This window comes from Myotis daubentonii, chromosome 8 (assembly GCF_963259705.1).
Source record: "Myotis daubentonii chromosome 8, mMyoDau2.1, whole genome shotgun sequence".
In the NCBI taxonomy this organism is placed as follows: Eukaryota; Metazoa; Chordata; class Mammalia; order Chiroptera; family Vespertilionidae; genus Myotis; species Myotis daubentonii.
Window position 1 is genome coordinate 85,456,723 of NC_081847.1, and position 12,648 is coordinate 85,469,370.

The 12,648-nt window shown below is 44.9% G+C and overlaps 1 protein-coding gene across 8 annotated transcripts in view; it reads right to left on the reverse strand.

Annotated features, from left to right (window-relative positions):
- Window positions 1-11,093, reverse strand: part of DYM (dymeclin) — a 259,645-nt gene extending 248,552 nt beyond the window's left edge. For 7 of the 8 annotated variants that reach the window (XM_059707264.1, XM_059707261.1, XM_059707270.1 and 4 more), the window contains exon 1: window positions 10,954-11,092. The gene's annotated coding sequence lies outside the window, so the exon portion shown is untranslated. Of the gene's footprint in view, window positions 1-9,911; window positions 9,978-10,953 lie in introns of all 8 variants that reach the window. The other variant, XM_059707262.1, reaches the window with a different exon arrangement.
- Between the last annotated feature and the right edge of the window lie 1,555 nt (window positions 11,094-12,648).

A 12,648-nucleotide genomic window follows, 5' to 3' on the forward strand; every position in this document is an offset into this window, starting at 1 on the left:
ATTTGATGTCTTAATATCATCATAAATTTTAAAACAGATTTTAACATTGCCCCCCAAAATAAGCAACCCCTCCAAGCCTTTTTGACTCAAATTCTCACTCACATAACCAACCATTCATTCCATAAATACACACGTCCTATCAATGTCAGGTGTTATGCTGGAAACTGAACATGTAAAAATGATTAAGACCAAGTTCCTTGCCATTCATGAACCCAAAGCCTATTTAACACATATGGTATGTATCACAATGGAGTTATTTATACACAAAAAGCTATGAAAACACACAGGAGCATCTGAGACAGAGGGAACAGTATGTGCAATGGTACTTTTACTCGGCCAGATCTATGTCAGAAACTAGGCTAAGTGCTGTATAGTTACTGCTTCATTTCGTCCCTATGAACAACTCTAAGGTGGTCATAATGTTCTCATTTTACAGACGAGGAAGCTAAGGCACAGAAGGGTTAAGTGACTTCCCCAAGGCCCCAGAGGTCATAAGTGGCAGAGCCAGGATTTGAACCCAGGTCATCTCATTCCAGAATCCCTGGTCTTTACCACACTATAGGGCAGCGATGGTGAACCTATGACACGCGTGTCAGAGGTGAAACGCGAACTCATTTTTGGTTGATTTTCCTTTGTTAAATGTCATTTAAATATATGAAATAAATATCAAAAATATAAGGCTTTGTTTTACTATGGTTGCAAATATCAAAAAAATTTCTATATGTGACACGGCACCAGAGTTAAGTTAGGGTTTTTCAAAATGCTGACATGCCGAGCTCAAAAGGTTCGCCATCACTGCTATAGGGTGACTCTCCAATGACATCAACAAGTCCTGTGGGTTCTTCTACAACATCCACAGTGCTACACAGCGTCTTTTAAATCCATCTCTTCCTTTATATTCCCACTGCCTCCATGCTAGACCAGGCTTCTATAATCTCACATGACTTAGTGCAACAATATCCAGGTGTCTTTACTTCCAATCTTTCCACTTAGACTGACTGTTCGCACTCCACTACTGCATTAATCCTTAAAAGAAACAGGAAATTCAGTCCAGCATTGCAATAAAGAAAGGTTCTAGTGTGAGCTAGATTCTGTTAAGTCTGTATAAGAATCAGTCTGAATCTCCATTTACAACTTATAAAACCTCACTGCATTATGGGAAAAACAACAATACTTACAACTCATAAGATATTATAGGATGAAGCAAGATGATCCATACAATGTACTCAGCCCTCGCCGGTGTGGCTAAGTCAGCGGTTCTCAACCTGTGGGTTGCAACCCCTTTGGGAGTCGAACGACCCTTTCTCAGGGGTCGCCTAAGACCATCAGAAAACACATATGTAATTACATATTGTTTTTGTGATTAATCACTATGCTTTAATTATGTTCAATTTGTAACAGTGAAATTGGGGTCACCACAATATGAGGAATTGTTTTAAAGGGTCGCGGCATTAGGAAGGTTGAGAACCACTGGGCTAAGTGATTAGTGTGTCAGCTCATGCACCGAAGGGTCTCAGGTTCAATTCCCGGTCAGAGCACATTGGGTTGTGCCAACGTGAATACAGAAGGCAACCTATCAATGCTTCTCTCTCAGACAGATGTTCTCTCTCTCTCTCTCTCTCTCTCTCTCTCTCTCTCTCTCTCTCTCTCTCTTCCTTCCTCTAAGCATGTCCTCGGGTAAGGATTAAAAAACAACAACCTGGCACAGTGTATGATTAGCCAAATAAAAGGTCAAATACAATTTATTTTTAATATTAGTAAAATAACCACTTTCGTCATTTCACTCAACAGCTCAAAAACATTCAACGACTCTTCAATTGTCTGACATTCAAGACCCTCCACAGTCTGAAAGATCACTTTCCAACTACCGTCCAAACCAGTGGCTCTCAAACTTAAATGTACATGAAAAACACCTGAGAAGCATGTGGCTAAAAATACAAATACCTGGGCCTCAAAAAATTCAGAATATCAGGGTAGGACCCAGGCATCTGAATTTTCTAAAAAGCATTCAGAGCCCAGCCATGGTGGCTCAGTGGTTGAACGTCAACCTATGAACCATGAGGTCACAGTTCAATTCCCGGTTAGGGCACATGCCAGGGTTGCAGGCTAGATCCCCAGTGTGGGGTGTGCAGGAGGCAGCCAATCAATGATTCTCTCTCATTATTGATGTTTCTATCTCTCTCGCCATCTACCTTCCTCTCTCTGAAATCAATAAAAATATTTTTTTTTAAAGAAATGGCACTTGAAATTAAAAATAAGATAAAAAATTCAATAGAAAGGAGGCCAAGGAAACTCCCATAATAAATTTAAAAAAGAAGACAAACAGATGGAAAACAGGAGACTGAAAATTAGAAGACCTGTTTAGAAGGTCTTAACAATTACAGGAGTTCTAAAAGGATAGCACAAACAAAACAGAGGGATGTTCCTGCCAAGTCAGAAACTGTGCAGGGCCTGAGATTTTACCTTACCTGTGTGCATGCTAATAACAAAGGCAATGAAGACATGAAGCCTCTGGGACACAGACAAAAACAACTCATCACGCACAGCAACAGCGGTAGCCAGAGTAACACCCTGCATTAGTTTCCTGGGGCCCAATCCCCACAGGTCTTTCAAAGCATTTGGTAAAAGTTAGTAATATGTTCATGGAAAAATAAGCAAATGGTGGGGGCAGGTGGGCAGGGAAACAAGGTAAATTACTCAGCTCAGCAGTGAGCAATATTTATGTAGTCAAAATAATGTAAACACTAACTTAACCAAGAATTTTTATATATCTATACTAGACGCCCGGTGCACGAATTCATGCACAGGTGGGGTCCCTTTGGGGCTGATCCGCCGGTCGCACCCAGTCCCGATTGGGGCTAATCAGGGCCAGCCGGCCAGGGGGAGGGACTGTGGGAGGTTGGCTGTGGGAGTGCACTCACCACCAGGCGGCAGCTCCCGCGTTGAGCACCTGCCCCCTGGTGGTCAGTGCACATCATAACGACTGGTTGACTGGTTGTTCGGTCAACCAGTCATAATGGTTGCTTAGGCTTTTATATATATAACTAGAGGCCCGGTGCACAAAAATTTGTGCACTCAGGGGGTGGGGGTCCCTCAGCCCGGCCTGCGCCCATTTGAAGTCCAGGACCCCTTGGGGGATGTCCACCTGTTGACTTAGGCCCACTCCCCGGGGGATCAGGCCTAAGCTTACAGTCAGACATCCTTTTGGCAGCCAGGGAGCCCTCAGGGGATGTCCGATTAAAGGCTTAGGCCCCCAAGGGATCGGGCCTAAACTGTTAGTTGGACATTCTTAGTGCTGCCACGGAGGTGGGAGAGGCTCCTGCCACCACCTCTGTGCTGGCCAGCCATGACCAGCTTCTGGTTGAGTGGCACTCCCCATATGGAAGTGCACTGACCACCAGGGGGCAGCTCCTGCATTGAGCGTCTTCCCCCTGGTGGCCAGTGCGCATCATAGCAACCGGCCATTCTGCTGTTCAGTCAATTTGCATATTAGCCTTTTATTACTATTACTAGAGGCCCAGTGCACAAAAATTTGTGTACTTGGGGGTAGGGGGTCCCTCAGCCCAGCCTGTGCCCTTTCGCAGTCTGGGACCCCTCGGGGGTGACCACTTGCTGGCTTAGGTCCGCTCCCCGGGGGAATTGGGCCTAAAATGACAATCAGACATCCCTCTGGCAGCCCGGCAGCCCTTGGGGGATGTCCACGTGCCAGCAGGGAGCAGACCTAAGCTGCAGTCAGACATCCTTAGTGCTGCTGAGGAGGCAGGAGAGGCTCCCACCACCACCGCTGTACTGGCAGCCATCAGCCTGGCTTGTGGCTGAGCAGAGCTCCCCCTGTGGGAGCGCACTGACCACCAGGGGGCATCTCCTGCATTGAGCATCTGCCCCCTGGTGGTCAGTGTGTGTCATATTGACCAGTCATTCCCAATCCTTCTGCTGTTAGGGTCAGTTTGGATATTACCCTTTTACTATATAGGATAGAGGCCTGGTGCACGGGTAGGGGCCGGCTGGTTTGCCCTGAAGGGTGTCCTGGATCAGGGTAGGGGTCCCGCTTGGGTGCCTGGATGAGGGGATGATGGCTGTTTGCAGCTGGTCACACCCCCTTCAGGGTGGGGGTCCCCACTGAGGTGCCCAGCCAGTCTGGGTGAGGGGCTGAGGGCCGTTTTCAGGCTGGCGGGCGACTGAAGCTCCCAACCTCTCCTTTTTTCTTTTCTTTTTTATTCTGGGATTTATTTACCTTCTATGGCTGTCACTGGAACTGAGAGCCGGCTTTAGCTCTGAGACTCGGCTCCAGCTCTGAGACCTCGGCTGCTGAAAGCAGGTATCTGGGTTTGTTTGGTTTCTATAATTGAAACACTGTTGCAGCTCCAGCTCTGAGGCCCAGCTGGCTGAAAGCAGGTTTCTGGGGTTTGTTTAGCTTCTGTAATTGCAACATTGTTTCTTGGAGTGTGGCTCAGAGGCCGGCAGTGGCAGGCGGGGAACCTTGGCTTCCTCCATCACTGGAGCAAGCAAGCCTCCTGTTCACTTCAGCTGCCTGGCTGCCGGCCGTCATCTTGGTTGGCAGTTAATTTGCATATCACCCTGATTAGCCAATGGGAAGCATGTCGGAGCTACGGTTAATTACCATGTTTGTCTATTATTAGATAGAGAATATAGGATGTCCCTATTTCCCCCCTTTTGCCCCCTCTACCCAGCTCTTGCCCCCCACTTCTTTCTGGCCATCACCATACTGTTGTCTGTGTCCATGGGTTGTGCATATATTTTCTTTGGCTAATCCCTTCTTTAAATTCACTTCTTTAAATTTTTATTTTCAGCCTAACCAGTTTAGCTCAGTGGATAGAGAATTGGACTGAAAGGTCTCAAGTTCAATTCCGGTGAAGGGCATGTACCTTGATTGCGGGCACATCCCCAGTAGGAGGTGTGCAGGAGGCAGCTGATCGATGTTTCTAACTATCTCTCTCCCTTCCTCTCTGTAAAAAAATCAATAAAATATATTTTAAAAAATAAAAAATAAAATTTTTATTTTCAGATAAGTGCTTATAACTGCACTATATATGTTTTCTATTATATCATTTAGAATTAAGATATTTTTTAATTAAACCCTTGTAAATTTAGCACAATTTAATAAATTATGCTAGAAGCAATTAGATTTTTCATGTAATGCAGATACATTTCAATTAATATTTTATTAATTTTTAATTTTTTAATATTTTAATTTGAAATAATCTCATACATGTAAAAAAAAAACTATAAAATACTACAGCATAATATATGTACCCTTCACCCAATTTCTTAGGTGTTAATAATTTAAACATAACCATTATACAACTAACAAAATTTGGAATATATTTTTCTTATAATTTCTTTAATGTTACTTAATCCATTTACTTTGTTTTCGTTAATCTTCACCCAAGGATATTTTTTCCATTGAATTTTAGAAAGAGTGAAGGGAAAGGGAGAGACACATTGATTGGTTGCCTCCTGCACATGCTCTGATAGGGACTGGGGATCAAGCCAGCAACTGAGGTACATGCCTTGACTGGAATCTAACCTGGGACCCTTCAGTCCAAGGGCTAATGCTCTATACACTGAGCAAAACAGGCTGCAGCTTAATTCATTTACTTTTAATCTATATGTGTCTTTATATTTAAAGTGGGTTTGGTTTTTGATTCACCCTCATAATCTGTCTTTTAACTGGTGCATTTATGCCACTGACTTTCAGAGTGCTTACTGATAGAGTTACTGCCATATCTGGCGGCTTCTGGGGCTTGCAGGGCCGGCCTGCCTGCAGCCTGGGACCGGATCAGGTCCCGGGCAGCAGGCAAGCAGCTTGTGGCGTCGCCCACAGGGGCCTGGATGGCAGCTTGCGCTGTCCCACCCTGCCTGCAGTATGCAAATTAGCTGCCATCTTTGTTGGCGGTTAATTTGCATATCTCGCTGATTAGCCAATGGGAGGCGTAGCGAAGGTATGGTCAATTACCATGTTTGGCTATTATTGGATAGGATTATCTGTACTGGAAAGCCCAGAAGTGGGGGAAGGAGGAGATCAAGCACACATTTACCATAACAAGGAGTCAACGGGTATTATCTAAAATTGATAGATCACAAAATAGACATTTAGACAATTATAAACACAGTTAACACATTGCGTACCGCATAGAAATCTCTAAGACAAACGCACGTTTTTGGGCAAACTGCATGTTATTTAAATCATCATCATGCACTTTAGGTGTTGTTTTTCAATAATTATTTTTATTTACAAAAACAATTAAACAATTAGAGTTCCTAGTACTTTTTTAACGTATGGTACTGTGTAAAACATTTTCCTCTATGAAGAGGGACCAAACAAAATTTACATAAGTATCTAGATTCGCTCCTTTTTCCACGGGCGTGAAAAACGAGAACACTCGTGAGCGGTCCTTAACAGATGGCGCGCGAAACACGAGAAAGCTCCTGAGCGGTACGAAATGTGTTAAAAGCAGTTGCCTCCGAGGCCCAGATGAAGGAAGAAGGATACTGCTGGTTTTTTATAATATACTTTCTAGTATTACCTCAATATGCAAGTATTACTTTAAGTAGAAAAGTTAACTTTTAAATAAATTAGGGAGAATGTGCTTTACTATTTCACAATCATTGATTCATATAAACAACTCAATGTGCAAACACTAAAAGAACAGTGCAGGGTTGCAAAACAAACTAGCACTACTGAAGAGATATCATATTATGGTAAGTAAGTACCAGGAGTCTTGTTGATATTTCCTGAGTGCCCTTATGTGGCTAGCACAATGCTAAATGGCAACGTTAAAACTGGGAGTGGAGTTTATTTATAGTTGAGGAAGAGAAACAGATAAGCGGACATGAAATGATAATACGGCAACCAGTCAAGACTTGGTGAAAGCTTCCCAGGAGTCATGCCATAAAAGCTGAGACCTGAAGGGAAAGATGGGTTGTCTTGGTTGGAGGGTTCAGAAAATTTTCCAAGTGAAGAGAATAGCATGTGTCAAGGCCTAGGGGTAAGACAGACACAGATAGGGCCCATTCCAGGAATTTAAAGAAGTTCAACATGGCTGGAGTGGGAGAGAATCAAAGTGGAAGCAAACAAGGCCAGAAAGCAAGCTGCTGCTTCATGCGTTATGGCAGCGGTTCTCAACCTGTGGGTCGCAACCCCTTTGGCGGTAGCACGACCCTTTCACAGGGGTCGCCCCAGACCATCCTGCATATCAGATATTTACATGATGATTCATAACAATAGCAACATTACAGTTATGAAGTAGCAACAAAAATAATTTTATGGTTGGGTCACAACATGAGGAACTGTATTTAAAAGGCCAGAAGGTTGAGAACCACTGCCTTATGGGGAGACTTACTCAAGGACAGGCCTTCTACTTTGCCCATTGTAACTCTAAAGTTATATACATCCCTGAGTCTTCTAGATCAGTGAAGTCTTCCCCTGTACGCTGATGATTTCAAAATATCCATGACCAGGCCAGAACTGTCTGCCTGCCATACATCATCCTCTGGGTGACAATGTGCCCAATACTGAACTTCGTATCCTCCCCTATCCGTCTCCAATTTCTCTTTTCACTCTACCCATTCAGATATCCAAGTCCAGAAACCTGAGGGAGGAGAAGGAAAGACTAGTATTTGGAGTGTACTAGTATAATGTTGCCAGATACATAAGAAATATTTTCATTTAATCCTAACAAGCATCTAAAGTAAATATTAGCTCCATTTTACAGTTGAGAATGCTAAAGCTCAAAAAGATTGAGTAACACACCAAGGCACATATATAACACAACTAGGATTCAAACCTAGAAATTTGGGAAGTGTGTAGGTTAGTCTGGAGTTCACAGAGAAACTAATTATGAAGTATGGTAGAAACACCAATCGCCTACCTCAATCTCCAGACCTTCCTCTCTTATAGTAACAACTCCCTATTTTTGGCTGAGCACATTCCTGTCCGGCTCAGATACATTTCCCAACCTCTCTTGCAGCCAGAACGATCACATGACTAAGTATTGGTTATCACTGAATTACACAGAACTTCCCTTAAGAGTGTCCAGCCGCTTCTCTGTCCCTTCCTCCATCCTGCTGCTTGGATACTAGCAAGACCACCAGCAGCCATCCTGGGCCCAGAAATCAAGGGCCACCCCCTAGGGATGACAGAATAAGAAACTGGAAAGAGCCCAGCCAGTGTGGCCCATTGGTTGAGCGTCAACCTATGAATCAGGAGGTCACGGCTCAATTGCAGGTCAGGGCACATGCCCGGGGTTACAGGCTCCATTCCCCAGTGAGGGGTGTGTAGGAGGCAGCCAATCAATGATTCTCTCTCATTACTGATGTTCCTAGCTCTCTCTCCCTCTCCTTTCTTCTCTGAACTCAATAAAAATATATTTAAAAAAACACACACACAGAAAACAGCCCTGGCTGGTTTGGCTCAGTGTATAGAGCGTTGGCCCATGGACTGAAGGGTCCTGGGTCCAATTCCAGCCGGGGCATGTGCCTCGGATGCAATATAGTGTTACTGACTATAGTCACCATGCTATGCATCACATTCAGAGGACTTAGTTATCTTATAACTGGAAGTTTGTACCTTTAGTCCACCATCACCTATTCTGCCTCTACCACCCCTTTCCCCAACCAGACTGGTGTCTGCATTTCTGCCCTAGCTGGTTTGGGCAGAAGTGGATAGAATGTTGGCCTGCGGACCAAAGGGTCCTGGGCTCGATTCCGGTCAAGGACATGTACCTTGGTTTCAGGCTCCTCCTCCACCCAGGCCCTGGTTGAGGCATGTGCAGGAGGCAACCAATCAATGTGTTTTTCTCACATCGATATTTCTGTCTTTTCCTCTCTCTTCCACTCTCTCTAAAAACCAATGGAAAAATATCCTCAGGTGAGGATTTAAAAAAAAACAAAAAGGAAAACAATTCTATTTTTCAGCGTCTAACATCAAAGTGTTTGCACTGCTTATTCCCTTGTATAAAACAAATGCCATATTTAAAAAATAAGTCCTAGACACTGATATTAAGAGCTTACTATTAAAGGTTAGGTGTGTGCCGAGGCCGGTTTGGCTCAGTGGATAGAGCGTCGGCCTGCAGACTGAAAGGTCCCAGGTTCAGTTCCGGTCAAGGGCATGTGCCTTGGTTGCGGGCACATCCCCAGTGGGAGATGTGCAGGAGGCAGCTGATCGATGTTTCTCTCTCATCGATGTTTCTGACTCTCTGTCTCTCTCCCTTCCTCTCTGTGGAAAATCAATAAAAAAAAATATATAATAAAAAATAAATAAATAAAGGTTAGGTGTGATAATGGTATTGTGGGTCTATTAAAAAGAGAGTGGCCTGGCCAGTGTGGCTCAGTGGTTGAGCATCGACCTATGAACCAGGAGGAGGTCATAGTTCAATTCCTGATCAGGGCACATGAGCCCCAGCTGGGGATGTGCAGGAGGCAGTCGATCAACGATTCTCTTTCATCATTGAATTTGCTATCTCTCTTTCCCTCTCCCTTCCTCAATGAAATAAATACAGATGTATTTTTTTAAAAAAGAGAGAGTGACTAACTATTCTACAGATATACAGTATACTCAAATATTTATAAATGAAATGGTATACTGATGATCTGCTTTAAAATAATTGGGAGTAGGGATATGAATGGATAGGGGTATGGATAAAAGTAAGTTACCCTGAGTTACTAACTGTTGGAGTTGAGGAATGGGTACATGGGGGTATATTATTCCACTGCTTGAACTTTTCTGTATTCAAAGGGTACAAGAACAAAGACTTGACCCATCAAATAATATAGACCTCTTGATATATTTAATAGTTGCATCTCCTTCCTGTAACATTGCCCCACCTCAATTCTCTGCCATGCAATCCACCTGCAACTGAAAGTTTCATCAATTATTCTTTAATCCTCACCTCATTCTTCCTTGTGTAGTAACCTTATGAGATTCAGCAAGTCACCTCACCTCCAAGAGACTTCATCTGCAGAATGGGAATATTTGGTCGCCAGCAACCATTCACCGATTCCTACGGATTCTCTAGCTCCGTTCCTCTCTTGACCCTCAACTCATCAGCCCAATGCCTTGCTCCTCTGTAAGGTTGCCCTGCGCTGCACCCCCTCCGCCCCCCCATGTTTCCCTATCTTTCAGCTCCTGCCTTCTCACTCACTACACACCTCCCCCTCCGACCTCCTTTCTCCCCTTTCGAGAATCCCACGCCAACTGCCCCGCTAGTCAGTCTCTCGCGTGCACCCCTTTGCTGGCCCCATTACATCCATCCTATCACTTTTCTACCTCTTTCCGGCACTCTCATCCTATCAGCTTGTTCACCCACTGCCCTCAATCCCCACTGCCGACCCCCCCCCCCCCCCATCGTTCACAAACACTTGGGCTAATTCCCACCCTCCCTGGCAGCTAAAGCACAATCGCCGGGTGTCAGGGGACGGGGAGGGGAGGAGTGACTGCATGGGGTATGGTGTCCCTTCGGGGTGATAAAAGTGTTGTAGAATCAGCTGCACACCCCTCTGCATATGCTAAACGCCACGGAGCTGTACTTCAACTGTATCTTTAAAGGTGAATTGAATGGTATGTGAATTACGTCTCAATAAAAATGTACTTGTCAAAAAAGAAAAAGTAAACACTACTGCCCGCCCTGCCCAGCACACGCCCATTTGTCAGACCGATCTCCCGAATGGCCGACCTGCTCTTGGGGAGCCCCCCCAACTCCCGGGATTACACCCCCTCACCGCTCCGCCCTCAGCGCCCCGGTATCCCGGGGCGGAGGGAGGGGCCTGGGGCACAGCCTCCCCCGGGGCCCGTCCCCACTGGCTGGAAGGGCCCCTGCTCCGCCTCTGTGGCGGCGCTGCCCCCAGCTTCTGACGCCGACCGGGGGAGGGGAAAGGGAGTCCCCCAATCCGCTCTGCCAAGGAGCTGGGGGCCCGGCCGGTCTCCTAGCCCACCTGTCTCAGCCGGCAGGGAGATCCGCTTCCAGCTCACGGACCAGCGAGTGGCAGAGGCTCAGGCCTCCATGTTTCCGCGTCTCTGCGACTCCGGCTCCGGCTCGGCTCCCGCCCGGGCCGCGTCGGTGCGGAGGCCCGGAGGCTGGGAGAGAAGAGGGAAGCGTCCGAGAACGCAGCTGGGAACCGAACGGCAGGGCGCGCACCAGCCGGTGATCACGTGGCGCGTGGCGCGCGGACTTCTGGGAGATGTAGTCCTTCAGGGGTTAGTAGTTTCGCCAGCCCTCCTCCCGTCCCCCCTCCCCGTCCCCTCGCCCCGCCCGTTTCTCCACCCCCCCGCCACCACCCTCAGCGCCTCCAGGGCAACTGCATAGCCACGTGGCAAAATTCAGAAGCGGCTCGGCCTCTCTGGTGCTGGAGCCCTTACCATTTATTCTGGTGGCTTAACTTTATTAACGCTCCTCTTCATTCCAACCGAATACTCATTCCGAAGTCAAGCAATTCCCCTGGAGGGCGCTGAAAAATTGGAGAACAGCACTTTCAGCATTTTATCCATTGTTAAATTTTCTAACTTTGTTCTTATTCAAACCCTTTTACTGAGGGCTAATTTTCAGAAAGTAATTTTTGATGGAGGCGGTTAACAGGCCTAAAACTGCAATATTGTCAAAAAGTTTTATCATCAAAAAACTGCAATTTTTTCTTTTACTGCCTGTGCCTTTGGCATCACATCCAAGATATCATGCCAAATTCAATGTTGTGAAGCTTTCCCCCTATATTTTCTTATAAGAGTTTTATGTTGTAGCTCTTATGTTTAGGTCTTTGATCCATTTTGTGTTAAGTTTTTTATAGAGTATTAGTTAAGGCTCCAACTTTATTCTTCTGCATGTAGATACCCAGTTTTCTATGTACCATTTGTTAAAAAGACTTCTTTCTCCCCATTGAATGGTCTTGGAACTCTTGTCAAAAATTAGTTAGCCATATGTAAAAGGTTTATTGCTAATCCCTCTATTCTCTCTATTCTGTTTCATTGACTTATATGTTTGTTTTTGTGACAGTACCACACTGTTTTGGTTACGTCAGCTTTGTAGTAAGTTTTGAAATCAGGCAGTGTGCATCGTCCGACTTTGCTCTTCTTTTTCAAGATTGTTGTGGTTTTTCCATTTCTGCAAAATACATCATTGGGATTTTAATACGGAAGGTATTGTATTTAGGTAATACTGACATCTTAACAATATTCTGTTACTGTCTTCCAACTCATGAATATAAGATGTCTTTCCCATAAGTAGCATCTTTCATTTCTTTCAGTTTATTTCAATAATATTTTGTAGTTTTGTCTTTTTTTAAATGCTTAATTTTAAAGCAAGAGGAAGGGAGAGAGAGAGAGAGAGAGAGAGAGAGAGAGAGAGAGAAACACTGATGTGAGAGAGTCAACAATTAGTTGCGTCCCACACGTGCCCTGACTGGGGATAGCACCCTCAACCTAGGTATGTGCCTTGATCAGGAATCGAACCCGCAACCTTTTTGGTTTTCATTGTCTCAAGTCTTTCACTTTCTTAGTCAAGTTAATTCCTAAGTTTTTTTCTCTTTGATATTATAGAAAATGTAATTATTTTCTCTTTTTTTGTTTAATTAAATCTTTATTGTTCAGATTATTACAGTTGTTCCTCTTTTTTCCCCCATAGCTCCCTCCACCCGGTT